Genomic DNA, 12,655 nt, shown 5'->3' with positions numbered 1-12,655 from the left:
ATTAGTAAGGAGCGGTAGGATTGGGCATAGTCCTAGGTACATGAAAGCAATTCCAAGTACATTACAACATTTTTCTAATAGCGAAGAAACTGATCTACAGAGTCATCCACAAGTCCTTAAGTGAGGAGAGCGCAGCCTGCAACAGGAAAAGAGAGTTAAAACTTTCTGCCAGCTGTTTTGGGCTGAGAAGAGGGGGGGAGTGTGTGATCACTTTGTAATCAAGTTAACTTTCCTGGCTGATAGCCATCTAGGTTTTATGCAAGTCTGGGTACTTAAGGAAAAAAAAAAAGAAATCGGAATTTGATCGATGTGAATGAGAGGTAGTATGTCTTTAAAAAAAAAAGTTATTGGCAAATTGTATTTGTCATGCAGGGAGAAGTAAAAGTACACTTTGTTTAAGGACAGAGGGTACTAGACTTTAACCACTTGACCCACTGGGCACTTAAACAACCTTCCTAACCAAACCAATAGAGCTTTCTTTTGGTGGTATTTAATCACCGCTGGGTTTTTCATTTTTTGCGCTATAAATCAAAAAAAGACTGGAAAAAAAAAAAAAGATTTGTTTCTGTTAAAATTTATTGTAGAGTATTGGCGGGTATTGGCGAGTATAGGCAGAGTATTGGCAGAGTATAGGCACTGAGCAATGCTGTGGGCACTACTGATCCAGCCCACAGCACTGCTGCAAACGATCTCTGCCCTCTCCCCCTCTCCCCTCGCACTGTACAGATCGGTACAGAGAGGGGAGGGAGGAACCGGCGTCATGACATGATGCTGGTTTGTTTACAAGTGATCGCTCCGTCATTTGATGGAGCGATCAAGTGGTAAACGGCTGCTACCAGCAGCCAATTTACCGTGATCCGTGATGCACAGATTTTTGTCTTTCCCAACTCAGTAACCAGGCACTTCTCAGGATGCCAGCTTGTTGACCCTCCTCCGAAGAGTCCTCCCCCGGTCACCTTCACAAGCTGCGGTGCCCCTCCAAGCCGAAAGCACACCCGGACACCTTAAATCCTCCCCCAGTTACTGCACCTCGGACCAATGGCTTCCGAGACTGGGGAACATACGGATCCCTACCCGGCGGACTAGGTGCAGCGGACAAACCACCGGACTATGGCGGGAGTCCGCTGGACTTTTGAAATGAACAGACATGCCCACACACGGAGGAAAGTCTGTTCATTTTGAATGCGGCTCCAGGTAGACGGGACTAGCGAAAGGGGGCGAGATTGACACCTCGCTAGCCCCATCACCTGGTATGGACTTAAAGGGGAAGCCCTACGCCGAAAAAACGGCATGGGGGCCCCCAAAGCCCATATCAGACCCTTATCTGACTACACAGCCCGGCCAGTCAGGAAAGGGGGTGGGAATGAGCGAGCGGCCTCCCCCCCTGAGCCGTACCAGGCCGCGTGCCCTCAACCCTGGCCGTTGGTTGTCGGGGTCTGCGGGCGGGGGGCTTATCAGAGTCCAGGAGCTCCCTTTAATAAGGGGGCTCCCAGATACCGGCCCCCCACCCTATGTGAATGAGTATGGGGTACAATGTGCCCATTCACCTGGTGAAAAAAATGTAAATAAAACACAACACAAGGTTTTAAAATAATTTATTTCACAGCCCAGGGTGTCTTCTTCCGTCTTGGGGGCTCTTCTCGCCGGACTCCTCCGCTATCTTCTGCTAGCTCTTTTACTAGTGGAGGAGCCCGGCTTTCTTATTCGTCTCTGCTGCCATTCGGGGGGTCTTCTTCCGACTTCGGGGGTCTTGTCCCCCTCTTCGGTTCTTCTTGCCGGGCCTCCTCTTTCTTCTCCCAGCTCTTTTACTAGCGATGGCCCGGTCTTCTGTCGTCACCTCTTCTTCCGACTTTGGGGGCCTTGTCCCCCTCTTCGGGGGTCTTGTCCCCCTCTTTGGTTCTTCTTGCCAGGCCTCCGCTTTCTTCTCCCAGCTCTTTTACTAGCGGTGGCCCGGTCTTCTGTTGCCACCGCTGCCTTCTCTTCTTCTTCTTATTCTCTTCTTCCTTGAGATGTTGACTCAAAGCTCTCTCTGGCTGCAATGACAGGGACGCGTTGTGCAGCGACTTATATAGGGACAATATATATAGGGACAGTGGGCGGGGTCACCGGGTGATGGGCCCGCCCCTTATGATGTCACAGTCCCAGCATCCTCCAGGAGCTTCCTCAAGGGTCACCCCCGCTTCCCTACTGGGTCCCTGGGCTGGCACTCACAGATACTCCTCAAGCGTCACTCCTGCTGACCCGCTAGGTCCCTGGCTTGGCACTCACTGATGCTCCCCAAGGGTCACCTCAGCTGTCCTGCTGTGTCCCTGGCTTGGCACGTGCTGAAGTTTTCCCACTTCTTCACCGTCCCCGGCTGGTGAGAAGACTGCTCTGGCACTGGCTTCAGCTTACTCACAATGGTCTCTGGTAACAAGGTGGATGGTCCCTTAGTGGTGACAGCTTCCCCTCTATCTTTACCTCTGACTACAACTGGTTCTCTGTCCGGCTGAACCATTACTCTTGGTTGGACTCCAGTCCCAGCCCTGCTCTGCTTCTCCTGCTTCTGGCTAGGCCTCAGAAAACCTAGCAGCCAGATGTTCCTGGGATAGGCTGCAGCCCGGGGCAGCATAACGAACATCCACCCAGACAGTCAGTCATTCAGGTGGCACAGAACCCCAATCACCTGACTCCACCCAAATAAATAGGCTCTCCCATCAGGCCAGGGGACTAAAGAATCCTCCACCAATTGGATGAGACACCCCATCCATTCATAACCTGACCTTGCCAAGCCTTTGTCTATCTAATGTCACCAGCATAATGCCACCTAGCTACAGATAAGAGAAGGTGCAGCAAGTCCAGAACTAGAGAGGAATCAGTGGATCTACTAACAATTACCTGCCTAAACACCAGGGTGCTACATGTGCAACAAAACCCTCTGTTTCTAATGTGAACAGTTAGACAGGGTCAATTTCGTTTGTCTGCAGGCTAGCTTGTATGTGTCCTGGGAAATTTATGTTTGTTTGTGATGGGTGTTAAAGCCCACCCTCTCTTTGTCAATGCACATATGTGGTATGTGGACAGCAAGGGGTTACACTGGGCGTAGAAGAGTCTTTTTTTTTTTTTTCAATCAGCCAGCAAGCGGATGGAAATAAAAATCTACAGTTTCACTCACACAAATGAGATGGCTGGAGGAATCCCCCTCAAACTGTGCTATTGTATTGTGATAGCAGGGCTTCCTGTGCTGTTAGAATACACTGATTAATGCTGCAGCTGATTAACTGCAGCCACCAATTGAATTAAAAATTTCCAACATTGCCATTCGTTAGATTGACCTCTGTCCAGTAACGATGCATCCATAAGGGCGCACGGGCACCGCCCCCTCTCTCCAGTCACCCCCCCTCTATGACCAATGGATAGATTTATGCATAGCCATCCATCCATGTCCACCGCTGACAACCCCTATCCCCCTATTCAGGCACCGGGTGCCTGAATTACAGCGGCAGGGGTGTTTTGAAGCACCTGATTAGAGCCATAGGCTCTAATAGGCATCAAAAAAGGTGACCTGCGAGTGCCATGCAGGTGTGTTAGAACAGCAAATGAATTTGCTTTTCTAACACTGAACTGTCTTTCCGCCAATCAGGTGCGCAGGTCTGTTACCCGTCACCTGATTGGCTGAAACATCAGGCACTGTGATCAGACGTCCAGTCGTCTATAGGAGAGGAGAGGAGGGGAGAAGACCCATGGAGGGCACCGCTTGCCGCTATCACCCGGTGCCCCACTGAGACAGGGTAAGTCCCGGGCAGACGGTGAGTGGGTGGGGCAATCACAGTATCTGCATTTGATGGGCACAAAGGCAGCATTCAATGGGCACGGGGTCACAGCATTCGATGGGCACGGGGTCACAGCATTCGATGGGCACGGGGTCACAGCATTCGATGGGCACAGTGGAAGCATTTGATGGGCACATTGGTGCCATTTGATGCACACAGTGGCTGCAATTGATAAGCACAGTTGCTGCAATTGATGGGCACAATGGCTGCAATTCATGGGCACAGTGGCTGTAATTCATGGGCACAGTGAGGCTGCAATTGATGGGCACAGTGAGGCTGCAATTGGTGGTTTTTTTTTGCAGAATTTTTCAGTTTGTTTGCGCCCCCCCCCCCACAAAAGTTTGGAGCACCAGCTGCCACTGCCTCTGTCATGTGGGAACGGCCATAGATGGATTGAAATCCGTCTGATTCCTGCTGATTCCTGCTGAACCGGACAAATGTTGCTCCACCTTTGGCCAGTGACATTTTTAATTGCACAGATCGCTGTATAAATGCGAATGGTCTCAAAATCATACCGAAAGTGTCCGATGTGTCCGCCATAATGTTGCAGTCATGATAAAAATCACTGATTGCCTCCATTACTAGTAAAAAAAATTTTTTATAAAAATGCTTAAACACTATCCCCTATTTTGTAGACAATATAACTTTTGCGCAAACCAATCATTAAACGCTTATTGCGTTTTTTTTTTACCAAATATATGTAGAAGAATACGTATCAGCCTAAACTGAGGGAAAAAAAAATTATTTTGATATTTTTGGGGGATATTTATTAAAGCAAATGTAAAAAATATTGCGTTTTTTTAAAAAATTTTTGTTTATAGAGCAAAAAATAAAAACCGCAGGGGTGATCAAATACCACCAAAAGAAAGCTCTATTTGTGGGGGAAAAAAAAGGAGCCACGTCGCACGACCCCCCAATTATCAGTTAAATCGACGCAGTGCCGAATCACAAAAAGTGGTCTGGTCTTTAGCAAAGCAAAATGGTCCATGGCTTAAGTGGTTAAATAATTTAGCAGTGTCCTTTCTACAACCTCAGTCTGTTCAGTGGACAGGAAAAGAGCAGCAGCAGAAAAAGTCATAGCCCTTGTACACACGGTCGGACATTCCGACGGAAAATGTCGGATCGGACCGTGTTGTCTGATAATCTGACTGTGTGTGGGCTCCATCAGGCTTTTGTCAGACCAACAAAGTTTGAGAGCTGGATATAAAATTTTCCGACAACATGATCCGATCAGACTTTGTCCGATCATTTGTAGAGAATTCCGATTGAATAAAGTGCCACGCATGCTCAGATCAAATTACGAGACCAAAGATATTGGCTACTAGCCTGAACGTAGTCCTGTCGTAACGAATGAATGTCATCATGTTATGAATGATTGGATTTTCCGACAACTTTGTCCGACCGTGTGTATGCAACACCAGTTTCAGACAAAATCCGTCGGAAAAAATCAGACGGATTTTGTGGTCGGAATGTCTGACCGTGTGTACAAGAGCTTAGAGTCATCCCTTTGTTCTCTCCTATCAGCAGTGTTAATCTTGGCAGCAAATTTTGATTTAGTTTTAGTCTCATTTTAGTCTTCTGCAATTGTTTTAATTTTTGTTGTATTTAGTCGACTAAATGTCCAGTACATTTTAGTCGTCTAAAATCAAATGGATGTAATTAAATTGTAATGCATTAATTAACAATTCTCTACAATTTGCAAACTCATTATATACTGCTGGAGTGAAAATTTTAATGTTATTTATTATTACATTGAGGTATGAACATGCACTACAGACCAGTGTTAATTTTGAAGTCAAATTTCAAATTAGTTTTAGTCTTTTGACTAAAATGGCATTTTAGTTTTAGTCCCATTTTAGTCTTTGACTAAAATGACATTTTAGTTTTTGTCGTATTTTAGTCATTTCAGTTGGTTTAGTTTTAGTTGTATTTTAGTCTACTAAAATAATATTCATTTAGTCGACTAAAATGTTTTAGTCATTTTAGTCGATAAAATTAACACTGCCTATCCCTGTTCATCCACAAACTGAATCATAGTAAACACAGTTATAAATATACACGGTTATGAGTATACACCGCTCCTTCACCGCTCTTGCCCATTGAAATCAATGGGACAGCTCGACTATATTGCCGGCAAAGCGCTGCTACTGCAGCACTTTGCAGTGGTTTTAACCCTTTCTCGGCCACTAGCAGGGGGGTAAAACTGCCCCCACTAGTGGCCGAATACCACCACTAAAACAAAGGTAAAGCAGTGCTAAAAATATTACCATTTTACAGCCGACGCCGATCCTGCCCCAGTGTGAAATGGGCCTAATGGAAAAACATTCTAATAAATGAATAATAATAAAAGAAGAAATGAAACATACATACCGTATTTGCCGGCGTATAAGGCGACTGGGTGTATAAGACGACCCCCTATTTTTCAAGCGAAAACATAGGTTTTGGGCAATACTCGCAGTATAAGACTACCCCCCCCCCCCCTTCTGAGGCAACACCATTTAAAAAAACATTAGAACCATTAAAAAACACAAAGCAAGAATGCCAACTACTCATCCGCCATGCTGTGATATGTCATAAAGTAAATCAAACAATAATAACACAGAGATCTATTGAATGCCACAACTCCGGAAAGTAGAATTTTTAACTAACCAAACCTATACCACTTTTGGGTTACATTCTATGGGAATTGTCCACCAAAATACATTTAATAACCCCCCTGTCATATGTCCCAGATTTACCTGTCCCTCTTGGGTGCCTGGGACCTCAAAGGCAAACAGCAGGATGTATAGTAGTAGAAGATCAGTGAATGGATTTACCCAGGGAAGTATGGTGAGCGGTGTATTATTTTAATGAATACAACGCCTGCTTAGATTGGCAGAGGCTGTAGCATCATCAGCCCTTGCCTCGCTCTCTCTCGCGCTCTCTCTTGCACGCTCTCGCGCGCTCTCTCTCGCTCTCGCTCGCTCTCTCTCTCTCCCAATCCAAGCAGGCTACTCTATGTAGCCTGCTCGGATTGACAGAGGTTGTTACTCCAATCCAAGCAGGCTCTGTATTCATTAATAGAATACATCGCTCGCCGGGATTGGCTCAACGGCGTATACTGTTTGTAGCTGAAGCTACATACAGTATTAGCAGACATTTGGGGGCTGACATCCATCGGGCAGCATTGTATACCCGGCGTATAAGACGACCCCCGATTTTTGGGCATTTTTTTAAGTGTAAAAGGTAGTCTTATACGCCAGAAAATACAGTAGAAAAGCTAAAAAAGCTGAAAAACATAGCGACAAATATTATATTTCTCTATTGGCTAATAAAAAACCGCCAAAGCCCAAGAACGCTGCATACAAAACCCGCAAGTTGTGCAAAAACGTGCCAAAAATGCATGAAAAAATTGGGGAAATTAGAAAGTAAGTTACATTGAGGTGGGGAGTATTGGTTTTCATACTGCTAAAATATATACAGTAATATGATAACTTAGAAGACAAATCTATAGGAATTAGAGTGGTTGTGCATTATTTTCAGGCAGGAATGACAGCTTTCTAGTGATCAGTTCAGTATACACAAAGATTTGCCAGATCGTAGTAAAGTAATGTTACATCTGCTGGTCAAAGTTTCCAGAGAACCCTGGCATGGCTTGTTTGTGACAATGGAGAGTGCCAATTGGCAGAGCAGCGTGGGTGGAGTGCATTTTTCCAGTTGATGTCAAGGAACATCAGACACACAATATGTGAAAACACCGAACACCTTCCAAAAAAATTTACCCCAAAAATACAAAAAACGTAGAGGCATTTACATTTTTTCATTATTAAATCACATTATTTATTATGTGATATTTAAGTTTATTTTCCTGACTCTTCTCACCCACATCAATGGCATTCTAAACCAAATACACTATATTGTCAAAAGTATTGAGATGCCTGTCTTTACACACACAGGAACTTTAATGGCATCTTAGTCTTAGTTCATAGAGTTCAATATGGAGTTGACCCACCTTTAGCAGCTATAAGAGCTTCAACTCTTCTGGGATGGCTGTCCACAAGGTTTAGGAGGATGTCTATGGGAATGTTTGACCATTCTTCCAGATGTGAATTTGTGAAGTCAGGCCTGACTCACAAACTCAGTTATAATTCATTCCAAAGGTGTTCTATTGGGTTGCGATCAGGACTCTGTGCAGGCCAGTCAAGTTTCTACACCCCAAACTCGCTCATCCATGTATTTATGGACCTTCATTTGTGCACTTGTCTAAATCATTTGGTGGAGGGGGGATAATGGTGTGGGGTTGTTTTTCAGGGGTTGGGCTTGGCCCCTTAGTTCCAGTGGGAACACTTTGGGGATGGCCCCTTCCTGTTCCAACATGACTGCACACCAGTGCACAAAGCAAGGTCCATAAAGACATGGATGAGTGAGTTTGGGGTGGAGGAACTTGACTGTCCTGCATGACCACAACCCGATAGAACACCTTTGGGATGAATTAGATTGGAGACTGCGAAACAGTCCTTCTCGTCCAACATCAGTGCCTGACCTCACAAATGCGCCTCTGGAAGAATCGTCAAACATTTCCATAGGTACACTCCTAAACCGTGTGGACAGATCTCCCAGAGGAGTTGAAGTTGTTATAGCTGCAAAGGGTGGGCCAACTCACTATTGAACCCTATGGACTAAGACTGGGATGCCATTAAAGTTCATATGTGCGTAAAGGTAGGTTTCACAATACTTTTGACAATATAGTGTAGGTATTCTTAGATTGAAACTCCTGTTAACCACTTGCCGACCGCCGCACGACGATATACGTCGGCAGAATGGCACGGGCAGGCATATGGGCGTATATATAAGTCCCTGCCTGCCCGCGGGTGGGGGGCCCGATCGGGCCCCCCCCGGTGCCTGCGGCGGTCGGCATTCCTTCGAGAGCGATCCGGGATGAGGGGGCGGCCATTCATTCATGGCCACCCCCTCGCGATCGCTCTCGACGAATGGAAATCCCCGGTGACATCACTTCCTCTCCTGTAATGTAAACACAGGAGAGGAAGTGATGTATTCTCTCCTCCGTGTCGGTATTTTTCGTTCCGACACGGAGGAGAGCGGATCGGTGAGTTGCACCAACACTCTACACACACAGTAGAACATGCCAGGCACACTCACACCCCCCCTTTACCCCCCGATCACCCCCCCAATTACCCCTGCCCCCCAGTCACAGTGACACCAATGTCATTTTTTTTTTTTTTTGCATTGGTGTCATTTGTGACTGTAATAACTGTTAGGGCAGTTAGAGTTAGCCCCCTTTAGTTCTAATGTGCCCCCCTAACCCCCCCCCAATAAAGGTTTAACCCCGTGATCACCCCCCGTCACCAGTGTCACTAAGGCTGGGTTCACATTGCAGCGGTTTATGAGAACGAATGTGATTCGCACCGCACTGCAGTGCAAATCACATCCGATCTCTGTGCGATTCGAGTTCAGCCATTCGCCGCACCCGCCGCACCCGCCACACCCGCCGCACCCGCCGCAAATTCGCACGGGACCCTTTTTTTGGCCCGCAGCAGAATCGGATCGCATGGGTGTTCACACCATGCGATCCGAGTTTGCAGATCGCACTGCGATATGCGAACTGATCTGGGGGTGTCAGTAACATTTCACTGACACTCCCAGCAGTTCGCATAGGGCAGTGTGAACTGCCGCCGGGAGGCATGCGATGCGGGAACCCGCCGCGGATTCGCGGCATTTCCGCATCGCTCCAGTGTGAACCCAGCCTAATAAGCGATCATTTTTCTGATCGCCGTATTAGTGTCACAGGTGACGCTAGTTAGGCAGGTAGGTATTTAGGTTCGCCGCAGCTTTTTATAGCGCCAGGGACCCCCATATACTACCGCATAAAGCCCCCTGATTGCCCCCTAGTTAACCCTTTCACCTGTGATCACCATATAACTGTTACAGGTGACGCTGGTTGGTTAGTTATTTTTTTATAGTTTCAGGGCACCCGCCATTTATTACCTAATAAAGGTTTAACCCCCTGATCACCCGGCGGGTGTCATTTGTGACTAATAACTGTTAGGGCAGTTAGGGTTAGCCCCCTTTAGTTCTAAGGTACCCCCCTAACCCCCCCAATAAAGGTTTAACCCCGTGATCACCCCCCGTCGCCAGTGTCACTAAGGCTGGGTTCACATTGCAGCGGTTTGAGAACGGATGTGATTCGCACCGCACTGCAGTGCAAATCACATCCGATCTCTGTGCGATTCGAGTTCAGCCATTCGCCACACCCGCCGCACCCGCCGCAAATTCGCACGGGACCCTTTTTTTGGCCCGCAGCAGAATCGGATCGCATGGGTTTTCACACCATGCGATCCGAGTTTGCAGATCGCACTGCGATATGCGAACTGATCTGGGGGTGTCAGTAACATTTCACTGACACTCCCAGCAGTTCGCATAGGGCAGTGTGAACTGCCGCCGGGAGGCATGCGATGCGGGAACCCGCCGCGCATTTGTGGCGTTCCCGCATCGCTCCAGTGTGAACCCAGCCTAATAAGCGATCGTTTTTCTGATCGCTGTATTAGTGTCACAGGTGACGCTAGTTAGGCAGGTAGGTATTTAGGTTCGCCGCAGCTTTTTATAGCGCCAGGGACCCCCATATACTACCGCATAAAGCCCCCTGATTGCCCCCTAGTTAACCCTTTCACCAGTGATCACCATATAACTGTTACAGGTGACGCTGGTTGGTTAGTTATTTTTTTATAGTTTCAGGGCACCCGCCATTTATTACCTAGTCTCACTAGTGTACCCCTAAATTTAGGGGTGTCTACTTTCCAAAATGGGGTCATTTGGGGGGGGTTTGTGCCATCTTGGCATTTTATGGCCTTCAAAACTGTAACGCCCTTAGAAAGCCTGAAGGCGGTGCTTGGTTTTCGGGGCCCCGTACGCGGCTAGGCTCCCAAAAAGTCCCACATATGTGGTATCCCCGTACTCAGGAGAAGCAGCAGAATTTATTTTGGGGTGTCATTTCACATATGCCCATGGCATGTGTGAGCAATATATCATTTAGTGACAACTTTGTGAAAAAAAAAAAAAAAAAAAAAAAAGTTTGTAATTTTCCCGCAACTTGTGGCAAAATATAAAATATTCCATGAACTCAACATGCCTCTCAGCAAATAGCTTGGGGTGTCTACTTTCTAAAATGGGGTCATTTGTGGGGGTTTTGTGCCATCTTGGCATTTTATGGCCTTCAAAACTGTAATAGGTAGTGAGAAGTGAACTCAAAAATTTACGCCCTTAGAAAGCCTGAAGGCGGTGCTTGGTTTTCGGGGCCCCGTACGCGGCTAGGCTCCCAAAAAGTCCCACATATGTGGTATCCCCGTACTCAGGAGAAGCAGCAGAATTTATTTTGGGGTGTCATTTCACATATGCCCATGGCATGTGTGAGCAATATATCATTTAGTGACAACTTTGTGAAAAAAAAAAAAAAAAAAAAAAAGTTTGTAATTTTCCCGCAACTTGTGGCAAAATATAAAATATTCCATGAACTCAACATGCCTCTCAGCAAATAGCTTGGGGTGTCTACTTTCTAAAATGGGGTCATTTGTGGGGGTTTTGTGCCATCTTGGCATTTTATGGCCTTCAAAACTGTAATAGGTAGTGAGAAGTGAACTCAAAAATTTACGCCCTTAGAAAGCCTGAAGGCGGTGCTTGGTTTTCGGGGCCCCGTACGCGGCTAGGCTCCCAAAAAGTCCCACATATGTGGTATCCCCGTACTCAGGAGAAGCAGCAGAATTTATTTTGGGGTGTCATTTCACATACGCCCATAGCATGTGTGAGCAATATATCATTTAGTGACAACTTTGTGTAAAAAAAAAATAAAATTTTTTTTTTGTCATTATTCAATCGCTTGAGGCAAAAAAATAAAATATTCAATGGGCTCAACATGCCTCTTATCAATTTCCTTAGGGGGTCTACTTTCCAAAATGGGGTCATTTGGGGGGGTTTTGTACTGCCCTGCCATTTTAGCACCTCAAGAAATGAGATAGGCAGTCGTAAACTAAAAGCTGCGTAAATTCCAGAAAACGTACCTTAGTTTGTAGATGTGACAACTTTTGCGCAAACCAATAAATATACAATTATTGACTTTTTTTTTACCAAAGACATGTGGCTGAATACATTTTGGCCTAAATGTATGACTAAAATTGAGTTTATTGGATTTTTCTAATAACAAAAAGTAGAAAATATCATTTTTTTTCAAAATTTGCGGTCTTTTTACGTTTATATCGCAAAAAATAAAAATCGCAGAGGCAATCAAATACCATCAAAAGAAAGCTCTATTTGTGGGAAGAAAAGGACGCAAATTTTGTTTGGGTACAACATTGCATGACCGCGCAATTACCAGTTAAAGCAGCGCAGTGCCAAAGTGTAAAAAGACCTCTGGTCATTTACCAGCAAAATGGTCCGGTCTGAAAGTGGTTAAACATGCTAAAGGCACAGTGCATTGCTGTGAGCTGAATTTCCCTTCCTTGGGAGCTCGATTTTTGTAGAATCCTGTAGATCCTGTATCACTGGCTCCCTAGTGGAATAGTTGCAGAATACAGTCAAGAGAGAAAATAGAAGAAGTTCAACTTGTAAATGTGCCTTACAAAGACCCCTTTCACACCACACGGCCCATAGTGTGGGTGGTAAAACGCCGCTATTTTTAGCGGCGTTTTACCGCTGGATTTGCGGCGCATTTTGGGCGCTAGCGGGGAGCTTTTACCCTCACTAGCGGCCGAAAAAGGGTTAAAACTTCCGGCAATATGCCGCAGTAGCGGCGTTTTGCCGGCGGTATTACAGCGCTGCCCCATTGATTTCAATGGGGAGCAGCGGTGGAGGAG

At 46.1% G+C, this 12,655-nt stretch overlaps 1 protein-coding gene across 1 annotated transcript in view; it reads right to left on the bottom strand.

Moving 5' to 3' along the window:
* Positions 1–12,655, bottom strand: part of LOC143923753 (dipeptidyl peptidase 4-like) — a 179,437-nt gene that overhangs the window by 146,929 nt on the left and 19,853 nt on the right. The window lies entirely within an intron of this gene.

The sequence above is a fragment of the Lithobates pipiens genome, unplaced genomic scaffold, assembly GCF_037356315.1.
Source record: "Lithobates pipiens isolate NorthernLeopardFrog02 unplaced genomic scaffold, aLitPip1_a1.2 Scaffold_22, whole genome shotgun sequence".
NCBI classification, from domain to species: Eukaryota; Metazoa; Chordata; class Amphibia; order Anura; family Ranidae; genus Lithobates; species Lithobates pipiens.
Note: the sequence above shows the minus strand (reverse complement) of the source record. Positions and strands in the feature narration are given on the sequence as shown.